General features: G+C 44.5%; 1 protein-coding gene across 1 annotated transcript in view; it reads left to right on the forward strand.

Annotated features, from left to right (window-relative positions):
* FBXO3 (F-box protein 3) overlaps positions 1–12,762 on the forward strand; it is a 203,876-nt gene that overhangs the window by 121,726 nt on the left and 69,388 nt on the right. The window lies entirely within an intron of this gene.

Below are 12,762 nucleotides of genomic sequence, written 5' to 3' on the forward strand. Positions count from 1 at the left end.
ATGAAGCACTGATGAAAGCAATTGAAGAGGACCCCCCAAAATGGAAAGATATTCCATGTTCATGGATTGGAAAAATCAATATCATTCAAATGTCCATGTTACCAAAAGCAATCTATAGATTAAATGCAATCCCTATCAAAATACCAATGACATTCTTCACTGAAATAGAAAAAAAAAAAAAAAAATCCTAAAGTTTATATGGAACCACAAAATACCCAGAATGCCAAAGCTATTCCAAGATAAAGAATGAAACTGGAGGAATCACATTACCTGACTTCATATTATACTGCAGAGCTATAGTAAACAAAACAACTAGCATAAAAACAGACACACAGACCAATCGAATAGAATAGAGAACCCAGAAACAAATCCACACACCTACAGTGAACTCATTTTTGACAAAGGTCCCAGGAACATACACCGGGGAAAAGACATTCTTTTCAGTGAATGATGCTGGGAAAGCTGGATATCCACAGGCAGAAGAATGAAACTAGACCCATATCTCCTGCCATATACGAAAATCAAATCAAAATGGATTAAATACTTAAATCTAAGACCTGAACCTATGAAACTACTACAAGAAAATGTTGGGGAAAATCTCCAGGACATTGGTCTGGGCAAAAATTTCTTGAGCAATACCCCACAAGCAAAGACAACCAAAGCAAAAATGGACAAATGGGATCACGTCAAGTTAAAAAACTTCTGCACAGCAAAGGAAACAATCAACAAAGTGAAAAGACAACCCACAGATTGGAAGAAAATATTTGCAAACTACCCATCTGACAAGGGATTAATATCCAGAATATTTAGGAAGGTCAAACAATGCTGGAGAAAAAAAAATCTAATAATCTGATCAAAAATAGGCAAAAGATGTGAATAGACGTTTCTCAGAAAAAGACATACAAATGGCAAACAGGCATATGAAAACGTGCTCCACATCATTGATCATCAGAGAAATGCAAATCAAGACTACAATGAGATGTTATCTCACTCCAGTTAAAATGGCTTTTATACAAAAGACAGACAATAACAAATGCTGGCGAGGATGTGGAGAAAAGGGAACCCCTGTATACTGTTGGTGGGAATGTAAATTAGTACAATCACTATGGGGAACAGTTTGGAGGTTCCTCAAAAAACTAAAAATAGAGCTACCATATGGTTCAGCAATCCCACTGCTGGGTATATACCCCAAAGAAAGGAAATCAGTATATTGAAGAGGTATCTGCACTGTCACGTTTATTGTTGCACCGTTCACAGTAGCCAAGATTTGGAAGCAACCTAAGCGTCCATCAACAGATGAATGGATAAAGAAAATGTGGTGCATATGCACGGCGGAGTACTATTCAGCCATAAAAAAGAATGAGATCCAGTCATTTACAACAACATGGATGGAATTGCAGATCATTATGTTAAGTGAAATAAGCAAGGCACAGAAAAACAAACATCACATGTTCTCACTTATTTGTGAGATTCAAAAATAAAAAACAATTGAACTCATGGAGAGAGAAAGTAGAAAGATAATTACCAGAGGCTAGGAAGGATAGTGAGAGTAGGTAGGGATGGTTAATGGGTACAAAAAATAGTTTAAAAGAATGAATAAGACCTAGTATTTAATAGCACAACAGGGTGACTAGAGTCAATAATAATTTAATTGTACATTTAAAAATAACTGAAAGAGCATAATTAGACTGTTTGTAACACAAAGGATAAATGCTTGTGGGGATGGATACCCCATTCTCATGATATGATTATTATTCACTGCATGCCTGTATAAAAACATCTCCTGACCTTGTAAATACATATATGGGGTGACACCTATAATGTACCCACACAAATTAAAAAATAAAAATAAGGGGAAGGTAGGGCGGCCATCGTGATGGTCAAGCAGTGATGGGCTGGGGACAGGGTGACAGTTGGCAGTTGGAATGAGGGAACCGTGAGGAATCTGAGACGTTGGAAGACAGCCCTGACCAGAGAGGGTGGGATATGAGAGACAGAGGTCAGGTGGCATGAGGCAAGGGAAGAATTTCAGAGGCAGGAAGAAAGTACACATAATAGGTCCCTGAGCAAAAACAGAAATGGGAAGGGAATATGATCTGAAAGAGAGTTTCATCTGCCTTTACGATGCCCGAGGCAGAGAGTGGCACACGAGGACAGGGTCTTGTCTTCTGGTGGCTTATGGTCTAATACAGGACACAGCAAGCTCACAAGAAACTGCCTTGTAGGGCTGAGTGAGATTCGCTGACAGAGCTGCAGAATCACATTCCTCAAAGACAGACGAAGGAGCTTGACTTAAGTTTGGATTCTCTGGTCCTGAGATGAAGACGGGTGTCAGGAGGAGGTGGCCAGCAAGTCTGGGGAGTTTAGGGCAAACTCAGAAGGGCAAGGTGAGTCAGGCACCGAGATGTATGAAATAAACACATCAAGTTGTGTGAATAAATGATCAGGGAAAGAGAGAGTTGCTTGAGGAGGAAACAGAAGCCAAAAACCCTGGATCACTCAGACAACTGGAGACAGCATGGGGGCTTGAGCCAAACTGCTGGGATTTGTTCTGCGCCTTGTTGCTTGTGTGTTCCTGGGCCATTATTACCTTCCCTGTGCCTTAATACCTCCATCTGTTAAGTGGGTACTATTATAGTATCTATAGCAAAAGCTCTATAAATTGATAAAGTAAAATGAGGGGATGTTGCTTGGTTCATAGAAAGGGTTCCATCGATGTTAGCCGGCCTCAGTGCATTAAGAGGGATAAAAGAGAGGCTGTAAGTCACACTGAGCTAGTGCCGCATCACTGAAATTCTGGTAGGGACAGGACTTTAGGAAGCAGAATGGGGTCAGGATGACCATGGGGAACACATAGTGTGCACATGAATGCTTTATTTCATTAATTCTATGCAACTCTGTGCGAGGAACTACTATCTGCCCAGGTTTACAGATGGGGAAACCGAGGCTCATAAACAGAAAGTGACTGGCACCAGGTGGCTTAGCCAGACACATGCACAGCTGGAATTTGAATCTACAACTGTACAGTCCTACAACCCATGTACCCATGCTGCCCTTTAGGAGCCACCCAGCAGCATGAGGGGAAGGAACAGGCTGGCCCTGGCAGTGTGGGGCTGCAGCCAGGTGTGCAGATCAAGTAGGCAGAGAAGAAATGATGTGGCAGATGTAGGTCACTCATCTTGAGACCTCTGGTCAAGAATGAACTGAGGGGCCGGGCATGGTGGCTCAAGCCTGTAATCCCAGCACTTTGGGAGGCCGAGGCAGGCGGATTATCTGAGGTCAGGAGTTCAAGACCAGCCTGACCAACATGGAGAAAACCCATCTCTACTAAATATACAAAATTAGCCAGACGTGGTGGCACATGCCTGTAATCCCAGCTACTCAGGAGGCTGAAGCAGGAGAATCACTTGAACTCGGGAGGCAGAGGTTGCAGTGAGCCAAGATCATGCCATTGCACTCCAGCCTGGGCAACAAGAGTGAGACTCCATCTCAAAAAAAAATAAAAAAAAATAAAAATAAATAAAAAAAAATAAAAAAGGCCGGGCGCGGTGGCTCAAGCCTGTAATCCCAGCACTTTGGGAGGCCGAGACGGGCGGATCACGAGGTCAGGAGATCGAGACCATCCTGGCTAACACCGTGAAACCCCGTCTCTACTAAAAAAAAATACAAAAAACTAGCCGGGCGAGGTGGCAGGCGCCTGTAGTGCCAGCTACTCAGGAGGCTGAGGCAGGAGAATGGCCTAAACCCGGGAGGCGGAGCTTGCAGTGAGCTGAGATCCGGCCACTGCACTCCAGCCCGGGCTACAGAGCAAGACTCTGTCTCAAAAAAAAAAAAAAAAAAAAAAAAAGAAAAGGAATAAGGCAACAACTTGGGGGCATGAATGGGTCACCTAGCAGTTTTTTTCAGAGGGGCATGCAGGACATGTTTTCAAGCAGGGCAGAAATGGAGAAGAAGAGGCTGGGGGTATAACCGATGGAAAAAGGGCCTTGGGGGAGTGAGAAGTGCTGAAATTGGGTCACATTTGAAGGCAATTTGTTTTGGACAACAGGAAGAGAATGGCTACAATGGGAGGGAGTTGATTACTGTGTGAAAGGAAGTAAAGGGTGGCCACATGCCCCTGCTCACTCTGTGGGAAGAAAAGCTGAACTCCACCTTGGCACACGTGTCTGGTGAGCTGGGAGGGCACACTCGATCGGAAACCAGAACATTTGCGCGAGGGCTGGGGGTGTCTTAGAGAAAGCAAGTTGGGTCCCTGCTGAGGATCACACCAGCCTGAGCTCCAACCATCCACACACCCACCCAGGCACTCCATAAATTGTTAGGACTAACCAGAGAGTCAAAATTACGCAAAGCAAGAGATGCTGTCTTCGCTGATGCGGCTCACAGGGAGAGCTGTGGGAGAGACTGGCATGTGCAGTTACTGCGGGAAGACGCTGTAACTGGTGATGTGAATGAGGCCGTGGAAGCCCTGAGGAGGAGTCCCAGTGCAAAAGTGACATCTAAGCTCAGGGCTGCAGGAAGGGCCAGAGGGAGGAGCAGAGGCAAGAGTGTTAGGCAGGGCAAGCGGCTTCTGCAAGCGACTGGAGGAGCAGGGCACAATACCTTCCAGGAGCTGAATGGTGTTCACAGCCCCTGGAGCACAGGCCGCGGTGCGGACAGGTGGCAACTTGCACTTCATCCTTATGTGGCTGAAGGGCCATCGATGTCTTTTGAGCAGGGAGAGGCCTGAGGGGATTTGGAGAGCTGCCTGTTTCCTCTGCCCTGCAGGATGGGATTGACAGTGCCCCTGGCTGAGGAAGGAGGGCACAAGGACCCTGTGGCCGTCAGGCCAGGTGAGAGGGGACCTCGGCAGCAATCACAGAGTGGGATGGCAGGCTCACAAAATAATCCAGAGAAGGGCTTGGGGGTCTTGGCAATGGTGAGGACGAAGGTGTACACCAGTGAGAGGGTCACACTGGGGAAGGTATGATGGGGTGCTTTTATGTGAGGAAAGGGGAGAAACCTGGTTTTGAAACCGGATTTTGATGTGCGTGTGAGATGTCTGTGCGGTCACATCCAGCAGGCAGCCAGCCTGTGGGATGGTGGTTTGGAAGAGATGTGGGAAGGAGTCAATGACTTGGGAGGTGTCAGCACAAAATCGGAGTCTCAACTCTAGGTGCTGTGTGGGTGAGTCTGTCTCATCACCCCAGGAATGGGAAGACTGCTCTGCTGGGTGAAATGAAAAGGGCAAGGTTTGGTTTTGATTTTTAAGGTGGGCAAGAGTTGAGCTGATTACTTGAGCTTGAGACACTGATGGAATTGTCTGGAGCTTATTGAGACACTGTGGGAAGGCATCCACAGAAAGGGGTGCAACCCCGAAAGAGGGAGGGGATAGGTAGTGGACACACATCTCTGAGAAGTCTGGATTCACATGCAAGGATCCACCTTGGGCAGGGGAAGGGGGAAAGGAGCAGGGGTGGAGGTCTGAGGCAATAAATAGCTGCTGTACAGGTGAGAAGAGCTGGGGCGGACCTTGGAGAGAGCACCAGGAGATGCAGGGGGTGGGCTTGGAGCCTGTCACTCTACAGGGGAAGAAGAGGGTCATTTTTGATGGTTTTTGTCCACAGGACTCTGCACTTTAGGTGCAGGAGAGGAGGTGACAGGAAGCTGAGGCTTGGCTGACCACATGCAAAGGCATGACTTCCGCCCTGCAATTCAGAGGCATCCATGGACAGAGAAGTGGACCTGGAGGACGGTGGGGCAGCTCTGCAGGCGTCTCTGCGCAGAGCCTTAGGGGTTTGGGCAGACCTTTCTGAACCTGTTGATGGAAGTCTGAGGAGGAGCCTGGGCGGAACTCTACCCCCCTTCATCCTGGGGGCCACAAGGCCAGGCTCTGATGGCTGGCCTTTTGACTAGAAGAGCAGAAAAGTACCTGGGAGGTCCATTGCAGCAGCAGCCAAGATGAGTAAGAGCAGATGTGTTCGTGAGAACATCTGAGATGCCCATGAGGGCCTCCCCGGTGGCTCCAGGTAACTTTGCAGGAGGAGGAGCCAGGGAAAGTGGAGGGACCACAGGAGCTCAGACCCCAGCTCAGTGCTGCCCGGGGATGCTCCGGTCAACATTCGTGCACATGAACTGCCTGTAATGCCACACTCACTCCCAAGCCAGACCCACCGTTTCCAGAGCACCTTATAGACTGGAAGCACTTGCCCCCAAACTTCATCCTTCATGCTCATAACGACCCCATGGAAGGGGCTGCTTTGATGCCTTGTAAATGAGGAAAGAGAGTTGGAGAACTTAGGGAATTTTTCTAACATCACACAACTCAGGTCAGGAATCCAACCTGAATTTATTCTCACATCTTTTCATATTGCATGCTATTTAAGTTCCATGGCCCTTTGTTATAATCAATCTTTACTGTACACCCACAGCTCCCTTCTTCGGGCTTACTCAGTAAATGGCAAGCCCAGCCAAGATCAACTGTTTGCCTACTACTCCCACCTTCAGAAACATGGCTGGCCATGGCTGGAAAACGAAAGCAAACCTCCATTGCGATGGTCAAATTCATGGCCTTTAACCTCAAGTCGGTCCAGTGAGGCTCTGGTGCTGTCTGGCCCATTCACTCTCCCACTACCGCGGATAACTATTTCATACCTTCTCCTCTGCTTCACACTCCTGGAAGGATCCAGGACCCCAGCGTGCAGCAAGGTTATGGTGGGAAAGCCCCGTCTCTGACCATCAGAGAAGGTGCCTGAGGTCTGGATATCGGTACCAGCCGCCTCTCCGCCCAGTTCCCAGGGATTAGCTAAATATGCAAATTCCCTAGGGTTTGGCAATGAATGACTCCCCGGATACTAACTCACATATTTAACGTGCTCTTTGGGAGGGATGGCATTTTGAGGAAGGGTTCATTAGCGCCGTGTTCTTCTGAGTGGGCAGGGTTAGGCGACCCACAATGCCTGTGCTCTATGTTGCTCTTCCCTGTCCTGTCTCTCTGTCTGCATCAGAAAGAAGATATGCAACTAACACAAGGCTAGGAACGTGTCACCTGGCTGCTTCTCACCTGGGAGGGGTGAGGGGACTTTGGGTGAAACTTGGGGAGATTCACTGCAGCTCCCACTTCTCCTGGGACGCACCAGGCCAGCAGCACCGCCGTCTGTTTTACCCGGGTTCCATGCACTACCTCTACACAATGAGCACCAAGCAGAGATGTCACATGAGTGAAAGAGTGATGTCAGTTGAGCAAGATAACTCCTTTAAACCTCACTGCTCCTGCCACCCTGTCGAGGGCCACAGAGCAGAGAGGTCAATGGGGCTCCAGTCTTTCCCTACCTCATGACCGTGGTCCTGTGGTTTGCAGGCTTCTTTGTGAACCAGTAATTATTTAGGGAGCTTAAAAATGTTAGAAAAATTTTATTTAAAAGCATTAGATTTTTAGTAACATTCTAGCTCCATAACTATCTAAATGGCTCCTGGAAACAAGCAGACATTTCTTTCTTAGGCTCTAAGTTGAGGTGACCTTCCTTAGTGGTGAATACCGTTTGTTAAAACCAGAAATCTCGGAGTTGACTCTGGCAGGTTGAGTGTCCATGCAGGCACCAGGGAAGGCAGATGGTACATATCTGAGTCCAGGTAAGACCCAAGTAAGAGTCCCTTAAGGGTGAGACACAACAGGAATCAAAGCTGAAGAAGTGACAGATGTCTATGAAGTCCCCTTGGTGGAAGGGTTGGTCCCAGTGGATGAGGCTGGAGTTGGCATCCTTCTCACAGGGAGACCAGGCTGGGTATTCTGCCTGAGTCAGCCTGTCGGATGCTCTGGCTACACATACACTCCATAGCCCTGGGAAAACCCAAGTACACAGGCTGAGCCACAGGAAGATTCTAGTCCAGGAGCTGCTGGACCAGGGTGGGGGACAGAGGCAGGGAGAGGCAGACATTCAGGGCATAGAAGAACTACGTCCTGAGTGCTTCTAAGAGCTAGGAAGCAGTGCTCGCATCAAAGCTGACTTCTCTGCACAGCCACTGTTGAAGACCCAGAGGAGCAGAGCAAGAACCACGTCTAAGCACCAAGACTTCTCTCTGGTCTCAGGCCCCAGGCAGTGTGACCTTCTGTCCTGTCTCCGTGCCTGTCAGGCCAATTCCCTCCTCTTAGTTCTGGTCATGAGGGGCCCTTGCACTTCCAACCCTCCCCACCCATCACCCTTATCATTCCACTTCTGGAAATCTCTCTCATGAACTTCCCAAGCCCCCACCTGCTTGCTAGGACCCCCCAATATCAGGCTGCTTTCTGGGAGCCGATTGCTTTCTCAAAGCCCTGGCGCTCTGCGAGTTGCAGACCTGGGAAGTGAAGCAGAAGCTTCACAGGATACCCTGAGCACTGTGCAGGGACAGAGGCTGCAGCCCCACCTTGTGGACTTCTGGCTTGGCCCAGCCCTACACAGTCTCAGGTCATGTAGCCTGGAGTTTCTGTAACAATGGTACCGAGTCTAAGGTTCTAAGCAGACACTGCTGCCTCTTCATGCTGCTCAAATAAACGGGGAAAAGGATGTGAATCAAGAGTTTCAAGGTGAATGGGGCGTGTCAGGGAGTGGGAAGGTGTGGGTGGCAGACCTAGGGACCATTTTTCCTCTCCACTCTCTGAAATGACTTTCACACCTTTTTATCTCTTCTCATACCTCCAACAGCCCTGCCTCTCCTTACTCTCAGCTGCTACACTGCTTCCTGTTTAACTGAGAAAACATGTAAACTACCCCAGATTTTATTAATAGCCATTCTTCCTCTAAAGCGCTGGACCCCACCCTACTTCCCACTCAAGGACATCCCCCCTGTAATTGACCTCTATCCACCTGCATCATTAGTTTTTCCCTCTCTATGGGATCATTTTTGAGCAAATCATGCTGGGATGGTGAACTTTTAAAAATCAGCTCGACCGAGCTATAATTTGTATATAAAATGCACTCATTTAAGATGTGAAGTTAGATGAGTTTGACGAATGTATACACCTGTGTAGTCACCACCACAGCCATCACATTGTATAAATTCCCATCACCCTCAAAAGGTTTCCCATGGCTGAGTGGCATTCCCTTGTGTGGCTACAGCACAGTTTGTTTATTCATTTGCCTATTGGTGTGCAATTGTGTGGTTTCTACTTTTTGGCTATTATGAATAAAAAGTGCAGTGAACATTGATCGATGAGTCTTTGTGTGGACATATGTTACCATTTCTCTTGAGTAAATACAAGTGGAATAAGTGAGCTATGTGATATGTTTAATTTTATGAGAAACTTCCAAACTGTTCTTCACTTTACATTTCAAAAGCAGTCTCTGAGAATTCCAGATACCACCACCCTTGGTATTATCAGGTTTTTCCCCCTAACATTAGTCATTCGATTTTGTGCTTGTGTGTGGAGGAATGTTAATTTTGGTTTTAATTTGCATTTCTCTGGTGACTGATGTTGAACCTCTTGTGTTTATTGGCTATCCATATATCTTGTTTTGTGAAGTATATGCATATCTTTTGCTTACTGTATTATAGTTTTCTACATATCACCACACATTTCTCAGCCTAAACCAAAAACTTAAGCGCACTTCTTGTCTCTCAGTTTCCATGGCCTTCTGCTCCAAGTTTCACAAGTCTGCAATCAAGGTGTCAGCCTGGGCTACGGTGTGATCTGAGACTCAGGTCTTCTTCCAAACACATGTGCTTGTTGGCAGAATTCATGTCTCTGCAGCTATAGAACTCATGGTGGCTTGTTTCCAGGCCAACAGGGTCTCTTCTGCTTCAAGAGTTTAAAATTCTTCTTACCATGCCCATTTTTGTATTGGGTGGTTTGTCTCCTTACTGAGTTGGATGAGTACTTTATAAATTCTAGGTACAAGCCCTATGCAGCTGTATGTATTGCAAATATTTTCTCCCAGGCTATAACTTGCCATTTCGTTTCATTTATTTATTTATATTTATTTTTTATTTTTTATTTTTTTTGAGACGGAGTCTCGCTCTGTCGCCCAGGCTGGAGCGCAGTGGCTGCATCTCAGCTCACTGCAAGCTCCGCCTCCCGGGTTTATGCCATTCTCCTGCCTCAGCCTCCAGAGTAGCTGGGATTACAGGCGCCCGCCACCTCGGCCGGCTAGTTTTTTGTATTTTTAGTGGATACGGGGTTTCACCGTGTTAGCCAGGATGGTCTCGATCTCCTGACCTCGTGATCTGCCTGTCTCGGCCTCCCAAAGTGCTGGGATTACAGGCTTGAGCCACCGCGCCCGGCAATTTCATTTTCTTAATGGAGTGTTGGCAGAAGAGAAATGTTTGATTTAAATGAAGTCTAACTTCTCAACTATTTTTTTGTATGGTTCATGCTTCTTATTTCTACACAAGAAACATTTGCCTATCCAAAGGCTACAATATTTTCTCCTATATTTTCTCCTAGACGTTTGATAACCTTAGCTCTTATATTTAGTTCTCTGACCCATTTTACGTCAACTTTTGTGTATGATGTGAGATAAGAGCTGAGATTCAATTATCCCCCCAAATTGATATCCCATTTTACCACACCATCTGTTGAAAATACCATTTCCCCTGTTGAATTACTTTGGCACCTTAATTGAAAAAAATAAATTGACCACACATAAATGGCTCTAATTCTAGATGCTCTATTGTTGTATTGGTTTATATTTCTCTACTTGTATCTACAGTAATTATGTGATTGTTACATATTTATATTAAGTCTTAAAATTAAATAAATTATATCCTTCAGCATTTTGTTATTTTTCAAAATTGTTTAGGCTATTCTATGGCACAAAGGTCATATTTTTATGTAAATTTCAGCTTGCCAACTTCTAAAAAAAGTAAGCGTGCTAGGTTTGCACTGAATACATAACGCAATTTGGGAAGAAATGCCATTTAGTGATATTGAATCTTCTGATCCATAAATCTAGTATATATCTCCATTTTCCTCCAACATTGTGTTGTAGTTTTTGGTGTCCATGTTTGCACATATTTCATTAAAATTTCACTTAATATATATCATAGTTTTGGATGCTGTTATAAATGGCATTTAAAAATTTCATTTTCAGGCCAGGCATGGTGGCTTACGCCTGTAATCCCAGCACTTTGAGAGGCAGAGACAGGCGGATCACTTGAGGTCAGGAGTTCAAGACCAGCCTGGCCAACATAATGAAACCTTGTCTCCACAAAAATACAAAAATTAGAAGGGCATGATGGTGGGCACCTGTAATCCCAGCTACTTGGGAGGCTGAGGCAGGAGAATTGCTTGAACCCGGGAGGTGGAGGTTGCATGTGAGCTGAGATGGTGCCATTGTACTCCAGCCTGGGTGACAAAGCGAGATTCCATCTCAAAAAAAAATTTTTTTCATTTTCAATTATTCATTGCTAGTATATAAAAGTATAATCAGTTTTTGTATAGTGATCTTGTATTTTGTGACTTAGCTAAATATACTTAATAGTCCAGGAGATTTTTTAAAAGATTCTTTATGATTTTCTATAAACATGATCATGTCATCAGCAAATAAAATTTGGTTCCTTCTTTTCCTATCTATATGCCGTTTTGCACTTGCTGAGACTTCCAACACAATGTTAAATAAAACTAGTGAGACCAGACACCCTCCCCTTGTTTCCATTACAAAAGAGAAGGTACTCAGTTATACAGTATTCAGAAAGTACTCAGTATTCAGTGTATGTATATATGTATATTTAGTGTGTATATATATGTATCCAGTGGATTTTATATATATAATATATAGTATATCTAAATATAGTATATCATACTATTAAGTATGATGCTGTAGGTTTTTCATACATGCTCCTGATAAGGAAAAGGCTGAGAAAATTCCCTTAAATTCCAAGTCTGCTGAGATTTTTTTTTTTTTTATCATTAATGCATATTAAATTTTGTCAAATATTTTTCTGTATATATTTAGATTATTATATGGTTTTTCTTTTTTAAAAAAGTATAATGAATTACATTGATTGATTTTTGAATATTAAGCCAACCTTGGATTCCTGGAATTAATTCTAGTTGACCATGACATATTTGTGTGTGTGTGTAATATATATATACACATATATATAGTGTGTGTGTGTATATGTATATTTAGTGTGTGTATGTATACACAGTACATTTTATGTACATATCTAAATAATATATACATGTTTTATATATATAAATACACATACATATATACATATAAAGTCTTCAATTTGCATTGTTCCAATATGTACACATTTCAGTCACCATGGGTTAAATAAATAACACCAAGCTTACCCAAAAATACAGTTCAAATCTCAAATCTCAGTTATCAAGGGATATTAACTGTAAGTAGTTGCATAAAGTGCAAACTTCACTGCTGGCTCCTCAGTCCAAAAGTCACTATATCAGTGACAGATGTGCATCATGATCAGTGACCAATCATGCCACTTCTTTCAAAGCCTCTCTGATTTCTTACTGCACATCTCTCACTCAGTTCACACACAGATAGCAAAATATGTTGTTGTGTTGCCTCCCCGTCTCCCAGTGATAAACTCATGTGGCATTCTATAAACAGGTAATCAAAATGAAAAGTGAGAAGGGTGGAGGTGAAATCTGAGTCAAACCTAAACACAGTTAAAGATTAAATAGTTGACCATGGGAATGCTGATGCTGCTGTCGTTTGAAACTACATCTGCAGCCAGAGGAACTTAGCGAAGGCAAACTTACTAACATAAAGGTATAAGCAGTTATGACAAAAAAGATGATGTCTCAGGGAAGTGTCTGTACTTAACTTTCCCTAC

This window comes from Macaca thibetana, chromosome 14, assembly GCF_024542745.1.
Source record: "Macaca thibetana thibetana isolate TM-01 chromosome 14, ASM2454274v1, whole genome shotgun sequence".
Classification (NCBI taxonomy): domain Eukaryota; kingdom Metazoa; phylum Chordata; class Mammalia; order Primates; family Cercopithecidae; genus Macaca; species Macaca thibetana.